This window comes from Dipodomys merriami, unplaced genomic scaffold (genome assembly GCF_024711535.1).
Source record: "Dipodomys merriami isolate MVZ:Mamm:240054 unplaced genomic scaffold, mDipMer1.0.p SCAF_79, whole genome shotgun sequence".
NCBI classification, from domain to species: Eukaryota; Metazoa; Chordata; class Mammalia; order Rodentia; family Heteromyidae; genus Dipodomys; species Dipodomys merriami.
Genome location: NW_027206390.1, coordinates 3,448,332 through 3,472,200, shown reverse-complemented (window position 1 = coordinate 3,472,200; position 23,869 = coordinate 3,448,332).

Below are 23,869 nucleotides of genomic sequence, written 5' to 3'. Positions count from 1 at the left end.
GCTTAACCCTTAGCCTAACCCTAAACCTAAGCCTAACACAAACACTCACCTTAAAACTAAACCTAATACTAATCCTAACCCTAACCCTAACCCTCACCCTCATCCTAACCCTCACCCTAACACTAACACTAATCCTAACCCTAACCCTCACCCTAACCCTAACCCTAACCCTAACTCTAACCCTAAACCTCACCCTCACCCTCACCCTAAACTTAACCCTAACCCTAAATCTCAACCTAACCCTAAACCTCACCCTCACCCTCACCCTCAGCATAACTCTAATCCTAACCCTAACAATAATACTAATCCAAACCATAACCCTAAATCTAACGTTCACCCTAATCCTCACCCTAAACCTAACCCTAAACGTCACCCTCAGCCTCACCTTCACCGTCAACTTAAATCACCCTCATTGTCACCCTAACACTAAACCTCACCCTAACCCTAACCCTAAATCTCACCCTAACCCAAACCCTAACCCTCACCCTAGCTCACACCCTAACCCTAATCATTCTCACCCTAAACCTCACACTAACCCTAACACTAATCGTCAATCTAACCCTAACCCTCACTCTAACCCGAACCCGAACCCTCACCCTTACCATAACCCTCACCCTCAGCACAACTCTCACCTTTACTCTTACTGTCACCCTCATCCTAACACTCACCCTCATCCTAACACTCACCCTAACCGTAACCCTAAACATCACCCTAACCCTAACCCTCACCCTCACCTTCAGCCTCAGCCTAGCCCTAAGCCTAAGCCTAACCCTAACCCTAAACCTAACACTCACCCTAGCCCTCACCCTAACCCTAATCCTAACCCTAACCCTCATCCTAAACCTCAACCTAACCATAATATGAACCATAACACTAAACCTAATCCTCATCCCCACACTCACCCTCAGCCTAATCCTAAACCTAAGCCGAACCCTAACCCTAACCCTCACACTCACCCTCACCAGAACCCTAATTCTAATCCTAACCTTAACCCTAAACCTAAACCTCAACCTAACCCTCACCCTAACCCTAACCCTAACCCTAAACTTAACCCGAAACCTAACTCTCACCCTAAACCTAACCCTAACCCTCTCCCTAAACCTAACCCACACCCTCACCGTCACCCTCAGCCTAAACCTAAGCCTAAGCCTAACCCTAACCCTCACACTCACCCTAACCTTAACCCTAACCCTAATCCTAACCCTAACCCTCACACTCTCTCTAACGCTTACCTTTATTCTTACTATCACCCATTATCCTAACCATCACCCTAAACCTAACCCTCATCCTAACCCTCACCCTAACCGTAACCCTTAACATCACCCTAACCCTAACCCTCACCCTCACCTTCAGCCTCAGGCTAATCCTAAACCTAAGCCTAAACTCACCCTAAACCTCACACTCACCCTAGACCTCACCCGAACCCTAATCCTAACCCTAACCCTCATCCTAACCCTCAACCTAAACATAACCAGGACCATCACTCTAAACCTAATACTCATCCCGAACCTAGGCCTAAGCCTAACCCTGACACTAACCCTCATCCTCAGAGTAACCCTTACCCTAACCCTCACTCTAAAACTAAACTTAACCCGAAACCTAACTCTCACCCTAAACCTCACCCTAAACCTCACCCTAAACCTAACCCTCAACCTCACCCTCACCCTCAGCCTAATCTTAAGCCTAAGCCTAACCCTAAACCTAACACTCACACTCACCCTAACCTTAACCCTAATTTTTAACCCTAAACCTAACCCTAACCCACACAGTCACCCTCACCCTAACCCTAATCCTAACCCTATCCCTAACACTATCCCTACCCCTAACTCTCACCCTAACCCTAACCCTAACACTAACACTAACCCTAAACCTCATCCTAACCCTCATCCTAACCCTGACTCTAACCCTAAACCCCACCCTCGCCCTAACCCTAACTCTAACCCTAACCCAAACCCTAAACCTCACCTTAACCCTAACCCTAACCCACACCCTCAATGTAACCGTAAACATAAACCTTACCCTAACAATAACCCTAAACCTAACCCTAAACTTCAACATAACCCTAGCCCTAACACTAACCCTAAACCTCACCCTCACCCTCACCCTAACCCCAACCCTAATCCGAACCCTAAACCTCAAACTTACCCTAACCCTCACCCGCACCCTCAACCTCACCGTAACTCTAACCCTAACCCTAAGAATAACACTAACCCTAACCCTAACCATCACCATAACCCTAATCCTAACCCCCAAACTCACCCTCAGCCTTACCCTTAGCCTAAGCCTTACCCTAAACCTAACCCTCAAACTCACCCTCACGCTAACCCTAATTCTACTCTAACCATATCCCTAAACATCAACATAAACCTCAGCCTCACCCTAACCCTAACAATAAACCTAACCCTAACCCTCACCCTAAACCTCCACCTAACCCTAACTCTAACCCTAAAACTTACCCTCACCCTAACCCTAACCCTCACCATAAACTTCACCTTAACCCTCACCCTCAACATCACCCTCAACCTCACTGTAACTCTAACCCAAAACCTAACAATAAGATTAACCCTAATCCTAAACCTAACCCTAACCTTAACCCTAACCATAAACCTCACCCTCAGCCTCACCCTCACCGCAAAATTAACCCTAACCATAACACTAACAATAACCCTAACCATAACTCTAAACCTAACTCGAACCCTAAACCTTGCTTTATCCTCACTCCCAACCTCACCCTCAGCCTAACCCTAAGAATAACCCTAACCCTAACCCTCACCGTATCCCAAACCCTAACCGTAACCCTAACCCTAACCGAAACCCTAACCCTAACCCCAAACCTAACACTAACCCTAACCCTAAACCTCAACCTCACCATCACCTTATCCCAAACAATAACCCTAACCCTCACCGTAACCCAAGCCTAAGCCTAACCCTAACCCTCACACTCACCCTCACCCTAACCCTAATCCTAAACATAACCCTATCCCCAACCCAAACCCTCACTCTAGCCCTCAACCTAACCCAAATCCTAACCCTAAACCTCATCCTAAACCTCACCCTGACCCTAACCTTAACCTTCACACTAACCCTAACCCTAAACCTAAATTTTACCCTAACCCGAAACCTAATCTCACCCGCACCCTTACCCTCAACTTAACTCTAACCCTAACCCTAACAATAACACTAACCCTAAACCTAACCCTAACCCTTGCACTCACCATAATTCTAACACTAACCTTAACCCTAAACCTCACCCTAACGCTAACAATAAGCCTCACCCTCACTCTAGCCTTCACCCTAACCCTAATTATAACCCTAAACCTCATCCTAACCCTCACCCCAAACCTAAAAGGCTAACCATTACACTAGCCCTCTACCTAATGCTAAATTTAACCCTAAACCTCACCCGCACCTAACCCTAACCCTCAACCTCACCCTCACCCTCCGCTTAACACTAAGCCTAACTCTAACTCCAACCCTAACCATAACACTAACCCTAACGCTAAACCTCACCCCAACCCTCACCCTAACCCTAACCTCACCCTAGCCCACACCCTAAACCTAAGTCTAAGCATAACCCTCACCCTAACTCTCACTATAACCCTAACCCCAACCCTCACCCTAACCCTAACCCTCTCCATCACCCTCATTCTAACTCTAATCGTAACCCTAAACCTAACCCTCACACTCACCCTCACCTTAACCCTAGAACTAATCCTAGCCTTAACCCTCACACTCACCCTCACCCTAAACCTCACCATAAACCTAACCCTAACCATAAACCTAACCATAAACCTCACTCTCAGCCTCACCCTCACCGCAAACTTAACCCAAACCATAACACTAACAATAACTCAAACCCTCACCCTCACCCTAACCCTAAACCTAAAGCTAACCCTAACCCTAACCCTAAATCTAAACCTAACCATAACCCTAATACTAACCCTCACAGTAACCATAACACTAACCTTAACCCTTACAATAACCCTAACCCTAACCCTATGCCTCATCCATACCATATCCTTCACCTTAACCCTCACCCTAACACTTACCCTCACACTAACACTAACTCTAACCCTAAAATTAACCCTCACATTAAACCGAACCCTAACCCTAAACCTCAACCTAAACCTCACCCTCACCTTAACATTAACACTAACCCTAACCCTAAACCTCCCCCTCCCCCTCCCCCAACCCTATATCTAACCATAAACCTCACCCTAATCCTAACCCTAACCCTCACCCGCACCCTCAACCTCACCGTAACTCTAACCCTAACCCTAACAATAACACTAACCCTAACCCTAACAATCACCATATCCCTAATCCTCACCCCACCCTGAGCCTCACCCTCACCTCAAACTTAACCCTAACCATACCACTAACAATAACCCTAACCCAAACCCTAATCCTAATCCTCACCCCCACCCTCATCCTCACCCTAACCCTAATCCTATCCCTAACCTGGACCCTAACCTTAACTCTAAACCTAAACCTCACCCTCAGCCTAACCATAACTCTAACCCTAACCCTAACACTAAAACGCACCCTTACTCTAACTCTAACCCTCATCCTAACCCTAACCCTCACCCTCACCCTCACATTTAGCCTAACCCTAAGCCTAACCCTGAACCTATCCCTAACACACACACACTCAGCCTCACCCTAACACTAATCCTAACCCTAAACCTAACCCTCCCCCTAACTCTCCCCCTAACCCTAAACTTAACACGAACACCAACCCTAACCCTCAACCTAACCCTCACCCTAACCCTAACTCTAACCCTAAGCCAAACCCTAAACCTCACCCTAACACTAACCCTAACCCTCATGTTCACCCTCACAGTAACGGTAACACTAAACCTAACGCTAACAATAACCCTAACCCTATTCCCAACCCTCACCTTAACCATAACCCTCACTCTAACCCAAACCATCACACTACCACTTACCCTCACCCTAACACTAAACCTAACCCTAAGCCTAACCCTCACACTAACGCTAACACTAACCCTAACCCTAAACCTCAACCTAACCCTCAAACTCACCATAACCCTAATTCTAACCCTAATCGTAACCCTCCCCCTAACCCTCCCCCTAACTCTATACCTAACCCTCAACTTCACCCTCACCCTCAACCTAACCCTAACCCTAAACCCCACCCTAACCATAACCCTAACCCTCACTCTCATGCTTGTCCTAAGCCTAAGCCTAAGCCTAAGCCTAACACTAACTCTAACCCTCACCTTAACCCCAACACTAACACTAACCCTAACTCCAACCCTAAACCTCACACCCACCCTAAACCTAACTCTAATCCTAACCAGAAACCTAAACCTCATCCTAGCCCTAACCCTCACCCTCAACCTCACGCTCACCGTAACCATAACCCTAACAATAACCCTAAACCTAACCCTAACCCTCATCCTAAAGATAACCTTCACCTTAACCCTAACCCTCGCCCTAACACTTACCCTCACCATATCACTAAACCTAACCTTAACACTAACCCTCACAATAACCCTAACCATCACCCTAACACTCACCCTAACTCTGACCCTAACTCTCACCCTCACCCTAGCCCATACCCAAACCCTAACCCTCACCCTAACCCTCACTCTAAACCTAACCCCAACACTCACCCTAAGGGTAACCCTCAACCTCACCCTCATCTTAAGTCTAATCCTAACCCTAACCCTAACACTCACCCTCACCTTAAGCCTAATCCTAATCCTAACGCTAAGACAAACTCTCACCCCCACACTAAACCTCACCCTAACCCTAACCCTAACACTAAACATAACCCTAACCCTAACCCTCACCCTAAACCTAACTCTAACCCTAAACCTCACCCTCACCCTAACCGTTACCCTAACCCTAATCCTAAACCTCAGCCTAAACCTAAACCTTACCCTAACACTTACCCTCACCTTAATACTAACACTAACCCTAACAGTAACCTTCACACTAACGCTAACCATCACCGTAAACCAAAACTTCATCCTATCCCTAACCCTAACACTCAATGTCACCCTAAGCCTCACCCTAACTCTAACCCTCATCCTAACCCTTAACCTCTCACTAACGCTAACATTAATCCTCATTCTAACCCTCAACCTCACCCTAACCCTAACCCGAACACTCACCCTTACCATAACCCTCACCCTCAGCATAACCCTCAGATTTCTCTTACTGTCGCCCTCATCCTAACCCTCACCCTAAACCTAATCCTCAGCCAAACCCTCATCCTAACTGTAACCCTATCCATAACCATAATCCTAACCCTCAACGTAACCCTAAACGTAACCCTCATCCTAACAATCACTCTAACCTTAACCCTAACAATCAACTTAACCCTAACCTTACCCTCACCTTCAGCCTCAGCCTAACCCTAAGCCTAAGCCTAAACCTAACCCTAAACCTCACACTGACCCTAGCCCTCACACTAACCCTAATCCTAACCCTAACCAACATCCTAACTCTCAAGCTAACCATAACATGAACCATCACTCTAAACCTAATCCTCATCCCCACACTCACCCTCAGCCTAACCCAAAGCCGAAGCCTAACCCTAACCCTAACCCTCACACTCACACTCACCCTAACCTTAATCCTAGCCCTAACCCTAAAACTAAACCTCAACCTAATGCTCACCCTAACCCTAACCCTAACCCTCACCTTCACCTTAGGCCTCACCCTAACCCCACCCCAAACTTAACCTGAACCCTCACCGGAACCCGAACCCTAACACTCACCCTAACTCTACCCCTAACCCTAAACCTAAACCTAACCCTAGGCCTAACACTAACCCTCACCCTCACCCTTGCCCTCACCCTAACCCTAATTGCAACCCTAAAACTCATCCAAACACTCACCCTAACGCTAATGCTAACCCTTAATCTAACACTAAACCTAATTCTAACCCTCAACCTAACTGTAATCCTGAACCTTACCATAACCCTAACCCTAACCCTCACCCTAATACTAAACCTTACTCGAACCTAACCCTAAACCTCACCCTAACCCTAACCCTGACCCTCAAACTAGACCGCAACCTAACCCTAACCATCATCCTCACCCTAAACCTCACACTAACCCTAACATTAATCGTCATTCTAACCCTTACCCTCAACCTAACCCTAAACCTCAACCTAAACGTAACCCTCACACTCACCATAAACCTAAAGTGAAACCTCACCCTATCCCTAACCCTAACCCTAACACTAAACCTCACCCTAACCCTAACCCTAACCCTCACACGCACCCTCACCCAAATGCTAATCCTAAACCTAACGATATCACTAACCCTAACCTTCACCCTAAACCTCACCCTAACCCTAAACCTAAAACTAACCCTAACTCTAACCGTCACACTAACCGTCACACTAACACTAACTCTAACCCTAAAACTCACCCTCACCCTAACCCCAAACCTCACACTCACCCTCACCCTCAGCCTTTCCCTAAGCCTAGCCCTAACCCTAACCCTCAGACTCACCCTCACCCTAACCCTAATCCTAAACCTAAACCTAAACCTAACCATCATCCTAACTCTAACCCTCACCCTAACCCTAACACTAACACTAACCCTAACCCTAACCCTAAACCTCACCTTATCCCTCAACCTAACCCTAACTCTAACCCTGAACCTCACCCCCACCCTAACCCTGAACCTAACCCTAAACCTCACCCTCACCCTAGCCCTCACCCTAACCCTAATCCTAACCTTAACACTAATCCTAAACCTCACCCTAACCCTAAACCTAACCCTCACCCTAACCCTAACCCTCACCCTTAACCTCATCCTTAGCCGAAGCCTAAGCCTAATCCTAAACCTAACACTAACCAACACACTCAACCTCACGCTATCCCCTAACCATAACCCTCACCCTAACCCTAACCCTCACACTCAACCTCATACTTAGACTAACCCTAAGGCTAACCCTAAATCTAACCCTAACCCACACACTCACTCTCACCCTAACTCTAATCCTAACCCTAACCCCAACCCTAACCCTCACCCTAGCCTTCACCCTAACCCTAATCCTAACCCTAACCCAAACTCTCACCATAACCCTAACCCTAAACCTCACCTTAAACCTAATCCTAACCCTCACCCTCACTGTTAGGGTAACCCTAACCCTAACAATAACCCTAACCCTAACTCTAACCCTCACCATAACACTTACCCTCACCCTTACACTAACCCTAACTGTAACACTAACCCTCACACTAATCTTAACCCTTAACCTAACCCTAAACTTCACCCTAAACCTAACCTTAACCCACAACCTCAGAGTAGCCCTCACCCTAAACCTCAAACAAACCCTAACCCTAATTCTCAATTTAACCCTTACCCTCAACCTAACCCTAACTGTAACCCTTACCCTAACCCTCGCCTTAACCCCAACCCTTACCCTTATCATAATTCTCACGCTCAGACTAACCCTCACCTTTACGGTACCATCACCCTCACCCTAACCCTCACCCTAACCCTAACCCTCATCCTAACCCTCACCCTAACCGTAACCCTAACCATCACCCTAACCCTAACACTCACCCACAAACTGAAAATCAGACTAACTCTAAGCCTAAGCATAAATCTAACTCTAACCCTAAACCTCACCCTAGCCCTCACCCTAACCCTTATCCTTATTCAAACCCTCATCCTAACCCTCAACCTAACCCTAACCCTAACCATCTCCCGAAACCTAATCCTCACACCCAAACTCACCCTCAGCCTCACCCTCCACCTCAATTTAACTCTAACCATAACCCTAACAATAACACTAACCCTAATCCTAACCCTAACCCTAACCCTAAACCTCAACCTAAACCTCCCCCTAACCCTAAACCTAACACTAACCCTAACCCTGCCCCTAAGCCTAACTCTAACCCTAAGCCTCACACTCAACCTAACCCTAATCCTAAACCTAACCCTTAACCTCACCCTAACCCTAACCCTCACCCTTAACCTCACCCTCACCCTCAAGGTAACTCTAACCCTAACCCTAATAATAACACAAATCCTAACCCTAAACCTAACCCTAACCCTAATCCTATATCCAACCCTCACCCTCAGCCTCACCCTCACTACAAACATAACCATAACCATAACACTAACAATAACCCTAAACCTCATCCTAACCATCACCCTAACCCTAGCCCTAAACCTAAACCTCACCCTAACACTAAACCTAATGCTCACCCTCATCATAGCCCACACCCTAATGCTAATCCTAACCCTAATCCTCATCCTAACACTCAGCCTAACCCAAACCCTAACCCTCAACCTAGCCCTAACCCTCAAAGTAACCCTAACCTGCACCCTCACTGTAATCTGAACCGTAAACCTCACCCAAACGCTAAACTTAACCTGAACCCTAACTCTCACCTTAACACTACCCATAACCCGAAAACTAAACCTAACCCTTACCCTTACACTCACCCTCAGATTAACCCTTAGCCTAAACCTAACCCTAAGCCTAAACCACTAACCCTAACACTAACCCTAATGCTAACCCTAAACCTAACCCTAACCCTCACCCTCATCCCAAACCTCACCCTAACCCTAACACTAACCATAACCCTCACCCTAACCCTCACCCTAAACCTCACCCTAAACCTAACTCTAACCCTAAACTTCACCCTCAAACTCACCGTAACCCTAACCCTAACCCTAACCCTAAATCTCACCCTAACCCTAATGCACAACCTCACCCTCACCCTCAACATAACTCTAATCCTAACCCAAACAATAACACTAATCCTAACCCTAACCCTAACCCTCACCCTCATCGTAACCCTAACCTTAACCCAAATCATCACCCTAACCCTAACACTAACCCTAACCCTAAAACTCACCCTAACCCTAACCCTAACTCTCACCCTCAGCCCCACCCTCACTGTAAACTTAACTCTAACCATAACCCTAACAATAACCCTAACCCTAACTCTAATCTAACCCTCACACTCACCCTAACCCTAACCCTAACTCTCACCCTAATCCTAAACCTAACCCTAACCCTAAACCTAACCATAAGCCTAATCCTAACCATCAACTTCACCCTAACCCTCACACTAACCCTAATCATCCTCACCCAAAACCTCACATTAATCCTAACACTAAACCTTAATCTAACCCTCACCCTCACCCTAACACTAATGTGAATCCTCACCCTTACCATAACCCTCACCCTCAAGATAAACCTCACTTTTACTCTTAGTTTCACCCTCATTCAAACCCTCACCCTAAACCTAACACTCATCTTAACCCTCACCCTAACCGTAACCCTAAACATCACCCCAACCCTAACCCTCATCCTCAGCTTTAGCCTCGGCCTAACCCCAATCCTAAGCCTAACCCTAAACCTAAACCTCACACTCACCCTATCCCTCACCCTAACACTAACCCTAACCCTAACACTAATCCTAACCCTAACCCTAACCCTAACCCTAAACCTAAACCTCAACCTCACCCTAACCCTAACCCTAACACTAAACCTAACCCTAACCATAATCATAACCCTCACCGTCAGCCTCACCCTCACCGCAAACTTAACCCAAACCATAACACTAACAATAACCCTAACCCTCTCCCTAATCCTAAACCTAAACCTAACCGTAACTTAAACCCTAAACCTAAAACTAAAATTGACTCTAACCCTAATCCTAACTCTCACCCTCACCCTCACTGTAACCATAACCCTAACCTAACCCTTACAATAACACTAACCCTAACGCTATCCCTCATCTTAAACATATCCTTCACCCTAACCCTAACCCTCACCGTAACACTTACCCTCACCCTAACCCTAATGCTAACACTAACCCTAACCCTAACCCTCACCCTCAGCTACCCCCTAACCCTAACTCTAACCCTAAACCTTCCCCTCCCTCTAACCCTAACCCTAACCCTAACTCTAAACCTCAGCCTAACCCTAAACCTGAACCTCACCCTCACCCTAGCCCTCACCCTAATCCGAATCCAAACCTAACCCTCATCCTAACCCTCATTCTAACACTAACCCTAACCCTCACCTTCAGCCTAACCCTAACACTAAACATAACCCTAACCCTCAACCTAAACCTAACCGTCACCATCACCATAATTCTTAGCCTAACCCTCACCCTAAACCTAAACTTAACCCAAACCCTAACCCTAACCCTAATTCTAACCCTAAACCTAACCCTCACACTCACCCTAACCCTCACCTTAACCCTAACTGTAACACGAACCCTAACCCAAAACCTCACCCTCAGTCTCATCCTAACCCTAACTCTAACCTTAAACCTCACACTCATCCTAATCCTCACTCTAAACAGGAACCTCATCCGAACCCTAACCCTAAAACTCACCCTTACGCTAGCCCTCACCCTAACCCTAATCCTAACCCTAAACCTCATCCTAACCCTCACCCTAAACCTCACCCTCAGCCTCCCCCTAACCCTATATCTAACCGTAAACCTCACCCTCACCCTAACCCTAAACCTAACCTAAACCCCACCCTAACTCTAACCCTAACACTCACCTGCAATCTCAACCTCACAGTAACTCTAACCCTAACCCTAACAATAACACTAACCCTAACCTTAACCATCACCCTAAACCTATTCCTCACCCCACCCTCAGCCTCACCCTCACTGCAAACTTAACCCTAACCATAACACTAACAATAACCCTAACCCTAACACTAACACTAATCCTCAGCCCCACCCTCATCCTCAGCCTAACTCTAAGCCTAACCCTAACCCTAAGACTAACCCTTACCGAAACCCTAACCCTAACCCTATACCTAACCCTAAACCTAAACCTAACCCTAATCCTAAAGCTTAACCTAATCCTCAGCTTCACCCTCACCCTAAACCAAACCCTAACCCGAAACCTCGCCCTAACCCTAAGCCTAAGCCTAACCCTAACCCTAAACTTCACACTCACTCTACCCTAACCCTAATCCTAAACATAATCCTCATCTGAACACTCACCTTAACCGTAATCCCAACCATCACCCTAACCCTAACCCTCACCCTCACCCTCAGCCTCAGCCTAACATTAAGCCTAACTATAACCCAAACCCTAACCCTAACAATAAACCTAACCCTCACCCTAACGCTCACTCAAACCCTAACCCTAACCCTCAACATCACCCTAGCCCATACCCAAACCATAAGCTTAAGCCTAACCCTAAACATAACCCTCACTCTGACCCTAACCCCAACACTCAACCTAACCTTAACCCTCACCCTCACCCTCACCCTAACTCTAATCCTAACCCTAACCCTAACACTCACCCTCACCTTAACGTTAATCCTAATCCTAACCCTAACACCAACCCTCACCCCCAAACTAAACATCACAAGAACACTAACTCTAACCCTAACCCTCACCCTTAACCTAACTCTAAACCTAAACCTCACCCTCACACTATCCGTAACCCTAAAACTAATCCTAAACCTCACCCTAAACCTAAACCTCACTGTAACCCTAACCCTAACCCTCAACTTCACCCTAGCCCTCACCCTATCTCTAACCCTCATCCTAACCCTAAACCTCACCGTTACACTAACACTAATCCTCAATCTAACCCGAAACCTCACCCTAACCCTATCCTGAACCCTCACCCTTACCATAACCCGAACCCTCAGCCTAACCCTCACCTTTTCTCTTACTGTCACCCACATCCTAACCCTCACCCTAAACCTAACCCTCATCCTAACCCTCACCCAAACTGTAACCCTTACCATCACCCTAACCCTAAACCTCACCCTCACCTTCAGCCTCAGCCTAACCCTAAGCCTAAGCCTAAACCTAACCCTCAACCTCACACTCACCCTAGCCCTGACCCTAAACCTAATCCTAACCCTAACCCTCATCCTAACCCTCAAGCTAACCATATCCTGAACCATTATTCTAAACCTAATCCTCATCCCAATACTCACCCTCAGACTAACCCAAAGCCTAAGCTTAACCCTAACCCTAACGCTCACAGTCACCATCACCCTAAATTTAATCCTAAAACTAACCCTAAACCTAAACCTCAACCTAACCCTCACCCTAAACCTTACCCTAACCCTCACCCTCACAATAGGCCTCACCCTAACCCTCACCCCAAACCTAACACTCACCCTCACCATAACCAGAACCCTAACCCTCACCCTAACCCTACCCCTAACCCTAAAACTAAACCTCACCCTAACCCTAACCCTAAGCCTCACCTTCACCGTTGCCCTCACCCTAACATTAATTGCAACCTTAACCTTCATCCAAACACTCACCCTAACCCTAACCCTAACCATCAACCTAACCCTACAACTAATTCTAACACTCAACATAACCCTAACCCTGACCCTCACCGTAACCCTAACAATAACCCGCACCCTAACCTAAACCTAATCCGAACCTTAAACCTCACCCTAACCCTAACCCTCATCGTCACCCTATCCCTCATCCTGAACTTAATCCTAACCCGAACTCTCATGTAAACACTCACCCTAACCCTAACACTAAACCTCGCCCTAAACCTAGCCCTAATCCTAACTCTCAACCTAACCCTAACCCTCACCCTCACCATAACCCTAACCCGAAACATCACCCTATCCCTAAACCTAACCCTAACCCTAAACCTCACCCTAAACCTAACCCGAAAACTCACCCTCATGCTAGCCCTCACCCTAACCCTAACCTAAACCTAACCCTCATCCTAACCCTCACCCTAACCCTAACCCTAACCCTCACCCTAACCCTAACCCTAACCCTAACCCTAACCCTAACCCTCACACTAACCCTAAACCTAACACTAACCCTAACACTAACCCTCACAATAACCCTCACCCTAACGCTAATAATAACCCTAAACTTCACTCTCACCCTAAATCTAACCCTCACCCTCACCCTCACCCTCAGCCTATCCCTAAGCAAAACGCTAACCCTAACCCTCACACTCACCCTCACACTGACCCTAATCCTAATCCTAACCCTAAACTTAACCCTCATCCTAACCCTAATGCTGACCCTAACAATAACCCTAACACTAACCCTAACCCTAAACCTCACCCTATCCCTCACCCTAACCCTAACCCTTACCCTAAACCTCACCCTAACACTAATCCTAACCTTATCCCTCATCCTAACCCTAACCCTAACCCTCACCCTAACCCTAAACCTCACCCTTATCCTCACCCTCAGATTATCAATTAGCCTAAACCTAACCCTAAGCCTAACCTAAACCCTCACCCTAACACTAACCCTCAACGTCAACCTAGCCCTCAACCTAACCCTAACCCTCATCCTCTCCCTAAACATCAAACTCGCCCTAACACTAATTCTCAATCTTACCAGCACCCTCAACCTTACCCTAACCCTCACCCTTACCATAACCCTCACACTCAGCTAAAACGTCAACTTTACCCTTACTGTCACCCTCACCCTAACCCTCACCCTAACATTAATCCTCATCCTAACCCTGACTATAAGGGTAACCCCAACCATCACCCTAACACTAACCCTCACCCTAGCCCTCTCCCTAACCCTAATCCTAACCCTAAACCTCATCCTAACTCTCACCATAACCCTAACCCTAACCCTCACCCTAACCCTAACCCTCACCCTCACTCTCATCCTAACTCTAAGCCTAACCCTAACCCTAACCCTAACCCTCACACTCACCCTCACCCAAACCCTAATCCTAAACCTAACCCTATCCCTAACCCTAACCCTCACCCTCACCCTCACCCTAACCCTAACCCAAACACTAACCCTAACAATAACCCTCACACCAAACCTCACCTTAACAATAACTCTAACCCTAAACCTCACCCTGACCCTAACCCTAAGTCGAACCCTAACCAAAACCCTAAACCTCACCCTAAACCTAAACCTAAATTTCATCCGCACCCTCACAGTAACTGTAACCCTAAACCTAACCCTAACAATAACCCTAACCCTACTCCTAACCCTCACCCTAACCATAACATTCACCCTAAACCAAACCCTCACCCTAATGCTCACCTTCACCCTTACCATAACACTAACCCTAACCCTCAACCTAAACCTTCCCCTAACCCTATATCTAACCCTCATCCTCACCCTCACTTTCACCTTAAGCCTAAACCTAAACCCCACTGTAACCCTAACCCTAACCCTCACACTCATGCTCGGCCTAAGCCAAAGCCTAAGCCTAACCCTAACCCTAACCCTCACCCTAACCCTAACGCTAACGCTAACCCTAATTCTAATCCTAAACCTCACCCTCACCCTAACCCTAACTCTAACCCTTACCCTAAACCTAAACCTCATCCTAACCCTAACCCTCAGCCTCACCCTCAACCTCACCGTAAACGTAACCCTAACCCTAACCATAACAATAACCCCAACCCTAACCCTAACCATCCTAACCATAACCTTCACCCTAACCCTAACCCTCACCTTAACACTTACCCTCACACTAACACTAACCCTATCCCTAACACTAACCCTCACACTAACCCTAACCATCACCCTATCCCTAAATCTCACCATAATCCTAACCCTCACCCTCAACCTAGCCCATAACCTAACCCTAACCCTCATCCTCACCATAAATTTCACACTAACCCTAACACTAATCCTCAGTCTAACCCTCACCTTCACCCTAATCCTAACCATCACCCTTACCATAACCCTCACCCTAAGCCGAAAACTCACCTTTATGATTACCGTCACCCTCACCCAAACCCTAATCCTCATCCTAACCCTCACCCTAACGGTAACCCCAACCATTACACTAACCCTAACCCTAAACCTCACCCTCACCCACAGCCCCAGCGTAAACATAAGTCTAAGCCTAACCTTAACCCTAACCCTCACCCTCACCCTAGTACTCACCCTAACCCTAATAATAACCTGAGCCCTCATCCTAACCCTCACCCTAACAATAACACTCACCCTAACCCTAACCATCACCCTAACACTTACCCTCACCCTAACACTAAATCTAACCCTAACACTCACCCTCACAATAACCATAACCCTCACCCTAACCCTAAACCTCACCCTAACCCTAACACTAATCCTAAACCTCACCCTCAACCTAGCCCTCACCCTAACCCTAATTCTTACCGTTACCCTCACCTAATCCTAACCATCGTCCTCACCCTAAACCTCACACTAAGCATAACCCTAATCCCCAATCTAACCCTCACCCTCACCCTAACCCCTAACCCTCACCCTTAAACTAACCCTCACCGTAACCTTAACTCTCACCCTTATCTTAACCCTCACCCTCAGCCTAACCCTCAAATTTACCCTTATCATCACCCTCACCCTAACCCTCACCCCAACCCTAAACATCATCCTAACCTTCAAGTTAACTGTAACCCTAACCATCACCCTAACCCTAACACTCACCCTCAACCTTACCCTCAGCCTAAACCTAAGCCTAAGCCTAAGCCTAACCCTAACCCTCTCCTTCACCCTAGCCCTCACGCAAACCCTAATCCTAACCCTAACCCTCATCCTAACCCTCACCTAATCCTAACCCTAACCATCACCCGAACACTAATCCTCACACCCACCCTCACCCTCAGCCTAACCCTAACCCTAACCCTAACCCTCACACTCACCCTCACCCTAAACCTAATCCTAACCCTAACCCTAAACCTCAACCTAACCCTCACCCTAACCCTAACCCTAATCCTAACCCTAACCCTAACCCTGAACCTAACCCTCCCCCTAACCTTAACCCTAACCCTTACCCTAACACTAACCCTCACACTAACCCTAACCCTCACCCTAACCCTAAACCTCACCCTAACCCTATCTCTAACCCTCACTCTCACCCTAACCCTCATCCTCACCCTAATCCTAACCCTAAACCTCACCATCAGCCTCACCCTCCCAGCAAAGGTAATCTTAACCATAACACTAGCAATAACCCTCACCTTAACCCTGATCCTAACCCTCACCCTCACGCTAATCCTAACCCTAACCCTCACCCTAACCATAACCCTCACCCTCACTATAACCCTAAACCACATCCTAACTTCACTCTAAACCAAATCATCACCCTCACTGTAACACTAACCCTCACCCCCACCCTCACCCTTAGCCTAAACTTAAGCCTAAGCCTAACCCTAACCCAAACTCTCACACTCACCCTAACCCTAACACTTATCCTAACCATAACCCTCACACTCACCCTAACCCTTACCCTCACCTTAACCTTAACTGTAACACACAGCCTAACCCTCATCCTAACCATCACACTAAACCTAAACCTCACCCTAACCATAATCTTAACCCTCTGCCAAACGCACTTCCTAACCCTAACCCTAACCCTCAACCCAAACCTAACCCTAACCTAAACTCTAACCCTAACCCTAACCCTAAACCCCACCCTCACTCTCACCCTCAGCCTAAACCTAACCCTAAAGCTAAACCTAAACCTAACCCGCACACTCACCCTCACCCTAACTCTAACCCTAAACCTAACCCTGAACTTCACCCTAAACACAACCCTATCCCTAACCCTCACCTAAACCTAACCCTGTTCCTAACCCTCACCCTAACCCTCACCCTAAACCTCACCGTAAACATAAGCCTAAACCTAACCCTCAACTTCACCCTAAACCTCACCCTAAACCTTATCCTCACCCGAACCCTAAACCTAACCCTCAGCCTAACCCTCATCCTATACCTACCCCTAACCCTAACCCTCGCTCTAAGCTTAATGCTAATCCTAACCCTAAACCTCACATTAACCCTAACCCTAAATCTCACGCTCAACCTAACCCTCAGGCTAACCCTCATCCTAACCCTAACCCTAACCCTAACCCTCACATTAACCCTAACCCTATCTGTCATGTTCAACCTCACGCTCAACATAAACCTAACCCTAACCCTAATCCAAAACTAACCCTACCCCTCACCCTAACGCTAAACCTAATGCTAACCAAAAACCTCACCGTAATCGTAAACCTATCCCTAACCCTCACCCTAACCATAAACCTAATCCAAAACCTAATCCTCACCCTAACCCTTAACATCACTCTAAACCTTTCCCTCACCCTAACCCTAAATTGTCAGTCTAACCCTCATCCTAACCCTAACCCTAACATTCACCCTAACCTTAACCCTAAACGTAAACCTGACCCTCACCTAAACCCTAACCTTCACCCTCACCCTCAACCTAACCCTCACGCTCACACTAACCCTCACACTCACCCTAACCCTCACCCTAACCCTAACCCTCATTCTAACCCTCACCCTAACCGTAACCCTAACCATCATCCTAACCCTCACCCTCACCCTCACCCTCAGCCTCAGCCAAACCTTAATCCTAAGCCAAACCCTAACCCTCACCCTCACCTTAGCCCTCACAGTAACCCTAATCCAAACCATAACCCTCATCCTAACCCTCAACGTAACCATAACCCTAACCAACACTCTAAACCTAAGCCTCATCCCAACTCTCAGCATCAGCCTAACCCTAAGCCTAAGCCTAAGCCTAACCCTACCCCTAAACCTCACCATAAACCTAACCGTAACCTAATGCTAACCCTAACCCTAATCCTCACAATCATTCTCACCCTAAACCAAACCCTAACCCTAACCCTGAATCTCATCCAAACCCTCACTCTAACCCTAAATCTCACCCTGACTGTAACACTAACCCTCATCCCCACCCTCACCCTCAGCCTAACCCTAAGCCTAAGCATAACCCTAACCCTAACCCTGACACTGACCCTCACCGTAAATAATCCTAACCCTAACCCTATCCCTAAACCGAAACCAAAACCTCACACTCACCCTAAGACTAACACTAACCCTAAACCTCACCCTCAACCTAACCCTAACACTAAACCTCACCCTAAACCTCACCCTCACCCTAATCCTCCCCCACAACCTCACCCTCACAATAACTCTAACCCTAACCCTAACAATAACACTAACACTAACCCTAACCCTAAATCTAACCCTAACCATAAACCTCACCCTCACTGCAAACTAAACCCTAACCATAATACTAACAATAACCCTAACCCTAACCCTAAGCCTAACCCTAAAACTAACCATAAATCTAACCCTAAAACTCAACCTCACCCTAAACCTAACTCTAACACTAACCCAAACCCTAAACCTCACCCTAACCCTAACCCTAACCCTCAACCACACCCTCACCCTCACCATAACTCTAACCCTAACCCTAAACCTAACCATCACCCTAAACCTAATCCTCACACCAACCTCACTTTCAGGCTAACACTACACCCAAGCCTAAGCCTAACCCTAATCCTCACTATAACCCTAAACATAATCCTATCACTAACCCTAACCCTAACCCTAATCCTGACCATCACCCTCACATTAAACCAAACCCTAACCCTAACCCTAACCCTAAGCCTAACACTCATCCTCACACTAAACTTCACATTAAACCTAACCCTAATCCTCAATATAACCCTCACCCTCTGCTTAACCCCTAACCTTCAAACTTACCCTAACCCTCACCCTAACCCTAATCCTCAAACTTATCTTAACCCTCACCCTCAGCCTAACCCTCAACTTTACCCTTACCATCACACTCACCCTAACCCTCACCCTATCCCTAAACCTCATGCTAACCTTCAACCTAACCCTAACCCTAACCATCACCCTAATCCTAAACCTCACCCTCAACCTCACCTTTAGCCTAAGCCTAAAACTAACCCTAACCCTAACCCCCACCCTCACCCTAGCCCTCACACTAACCCTAACCCTAACCCTCATCCAAACCCTCACCCTAACCCTAACTCTCACCCTCACCCTCACACTCACCATAACTCTAACCCTAACCTTAACAATAACACTAATCCTATCTCTAAACCTAACCCTAAAGCTAATCGTAAACCTAACCCTCACCCTCAGCCTCACCCTCACAGCCAAGTTAATCTTAACCATAACACTAACAATAACCCTAACCCTAAACCTAATCCTAACCCTCACCCTCACCCTAACCCTAATCCTAACCCTAACCCTCACCCTAACCCTAACCCTCACCTTCACCTTAAGCCTAATCCAAATTCTAAAACTCACCCTAACACTAATCCTCATCCTCACCATAACCCTAACCCTCACACCTACCTTCACCCTCAGCCTAACCCTAAGCCTAAACCTAACCCTAACGCTAACACTCACACTCACCCTTACCCTAACCCTAATCCAAAACCTAAGCCTATCCCTAAACCTCAACCTAACCCTAACTCTCACCCTAAACCTCCCCCTAAACCTAACTCTAAACCTAAAACTCACACTCAAACAAACCCTAACCCTAAACCTCACCATAAACCTCACCCTAACCCTAACCCTCACCCTCACCCTCACCCTCAACTTAACTCTAAACCTAACCCTAACAATAACACTAACCCTAACCCTAACCCTAAACCTAACCCTAACCATAAACCTCAGCCTCAACGCAAACTTAACCGTAACCATAACACTAACTATAACCCTAACCCTAACCCTAATTTTAACCCTAACCCTAGCCCTAATTCATACCCCCACCCTCAACCTCAGCCTAAGCTTAAGCCTACCCTAACACTAACCCTAACCGTAAACTTAAATCTCACCCTCACCCTAATCCTAACTCTAAACATGACCCTAAACCTCACCTTAACCCACACCCTCAACCTCACTCTCACCGTCACTGTAACTCTAACCCTAAACCTAACAAAAACGCTAACCCTTACCCTAACCCTAACCCTAACACTAACCGTAACCCTCACCCTCACCGCAAACTTAACCCTAACCATAACACTAACAATAACCCTAACCCTAACCCAACCCTCACTGTAACGCTAACCCAAACCCTAATCCAAACACTAAAACTAACCCTAACCCTAACACTATCCCTATCCATAATCCTCACCCTCACCCTCACCCTAACCCAAACCCTATCCTTAACCCTCACCCTAACCCTAACCCTAATCCTAAACCTAACCCTAAACCTAAACAAAACCCTAACACTAAATCTCATCCTAACCCTCATCCTAAACCTAACCCTAAACCTCACCCTAACCCTAACCCTAACCCTCACCCTCAAGCTCGGCCTAAGCCTAAGGCTAAGAATAGGCCTAACCCGAACTCTAACCATCACCCTATCCCTCACCCAAACCCTAACCCTAAAACTAACACTAACTCTAACCCTAAACCTCACCCTTAACCTAAGCCTAACTCTAAACCTAACCCTAAACCTTTACCTCACCCTAACCCTAACACTAACCCTCACCCTCACCATAACCTTAACCCTAACATTAACCCTAACAATAACCCTAACCCTAAACTTAACCCTCACTCTAACCATATCCCTCAACATAACCCTAATCCTCAATCTAACCCTCACCCTCACCTTAACCCCTAACCCTCAACTTTACCGTAACCTTCACCCTAACCCTAACCCTCACCCTTATCTTAACCCTCACCCTCAGCCTAACCCTCAACTTTACCCTTATATCACACTCACCGTAAACCTCACCCTATCTCTAAACCTCATGCTAACCTTAAAGCTAACCGTAACCCTAACCCTAACCCTAACCCTAACCCTAACCCTCACCCTAGCCCTCACCCTAACCCTAATCCTAAACCTGACCCTCATCCAAACCCTCACCCTAACCCTACACCTAACCCTCACCCTCACCCTCACCCTCACCATAGCTCTAACCCTAAACTTAACAATAACACTAATCCTAACTCTAAACCTAACCCTAACCTTAACGCTAATCCTAAACCTAAACCTCACCCTCAGCGTTACCCTAACAGCAAAGGTAACATTAACCATAACACTAACAATAACCCTAACCCAAAACCTAATCCTAAACCTCACACTCACCCTAACCTTAATCCTAACCCTAACCCTCACCCTAAACCTAAAGCTCACCTTCACCTTAAGCCTAATCCAAATTCTAAATTCACCCTAACACTAATCCTCACCCTAACCATATCCTTAACCCTCACACCTACCTTCACCCTCAGCTTAACCCTAAGCCTAAGCCTAACCCTAAACCTAAACCTCACACTCATGCTTACCCTAACCCTAATCCTAACCCTAAGCCTATCCCTAAACCTCAACCTAAACCTAACCCTCACCTAACCCTCACCCTAAACCTAACTCTAAAACTAAACCTCACCCTCAACCTAACCCTAAACCTCACCATAAATCTCACCCTAAACCTAACCCTCACCCTCACCCTCAACTTAACTCTAACCCTAACCCTAACAATAACACTAACCCTAACCCTAAACCTAAACCTAACCCTAACCATAAACCTCACCCTCATCAGAAACTAAACCCTAACCATAACACTAACAATAACCCTAACCCTAACCCTAACTTTAACCCTAACCCTAAACCTAACCCTAATTCTCAACCCCACCCTCAACCTCAGCCTAACCCAAAGCCTAACCCTAACACTAACCCCAACCCTAAACCTAAATCTCACCCTAAACCTAACCCTAACTCTAACCCTAACCCTAAACCTCACCCTAACCCTAACCATAACCCTCACCCACAACCTCACCCTCAACGAAAATCTAACCTTACTCTAACAATAACACTAACCCTAACCCTAATCATCATCCTAACCCTAATCCTCACCCCCACCCTCAACCTCAGCCTAAGCCTAAATCTAAGCCTAACCCTAACCCTAACACTCACACTCACACTTACCCTAAACCTCACCCTAACACTTACCCTCACCCTAACCTCACCCTAACCCTAAGCCTAACCCTAAACCTCACTCTCACGCTAACAATCACCCTAACCCTTACCCTCACACGAAAACTATCTCTCAGCCTAACCCTCATCCTAACCCTAGCCCTAACCCTACCCCTCACTCTAACCTTAACGCTAACAATAAAGGTAACCCTCATATTAACCCTAACCCTCACACTCACACTCAACCTCACCCTCAGTCTAACCCTAAACCTAACCCTAATCCAAAACGTAACCCTCACCCTCACCCTCACCCTAACTCTAAACCTAACCAAAACCCTCACCCTAAACCTAACCCTATCCCTAACCATCATGCTAACCCTAATCCTAATCCTAAAACTAATCCTCACCCTAACCCTAACCCTCACCCTAACCTTAACCCTAACCCTAACCCTCACCCAAAACCTCACTTTCACCCTCAACCTCAGCCTCACCCTCACCCTTACCATCACCCTCACCCTAACACTCACCCTCACCCTAATCCTAACCATAACCCTAACCCTCACCCTAAACCTAACTCTGACACTCACCCTCACCCTCACCCTAAGCGTAAACCTACACCTAAGCCTAATCCTACACCTAAACCTCACCCTCACCCTCACCCTAAACCTAAAAATTACCCTAACCCTAACCCTAGCCCTCACCCTAACACTAACCCTAATCCTCCCCCTCACCTTAACCCTAACCCTAATGCTAACCCTAACACTCACCGTCACAGTAAACCTAATCCTAACCCTCACCCTAAACCTAACCTTAACCCTAATACTATCCATAACCCTCACCGTCACCCTAAACCTCACTCTAACCCTTACCCAAACCATAACCCTCACCCTAACCCTAACCCTAACACTAACACTAAACCTCACCCTAACCCTCACTGTATTCCTAAATCTAAACCTAACCCTCACGATAACCCTCACCCTAAAACATACCCTCACCCTATCCCTAACACTAATCCTCACCATATCCCTAACCCTGAAACTCACCCTAACCCTCACCATCACCTTAACCCTCACCCTAACCCTAACCGTAACTCTCACCCTAAAACTCACCCTCTCCCTAACCCGAACCCTCACCCTAACCCTACCCTAAACCTCACCCGAATCCTAATCCTCACCCTAAACCTAACTCTAAAACTAACCCTCATA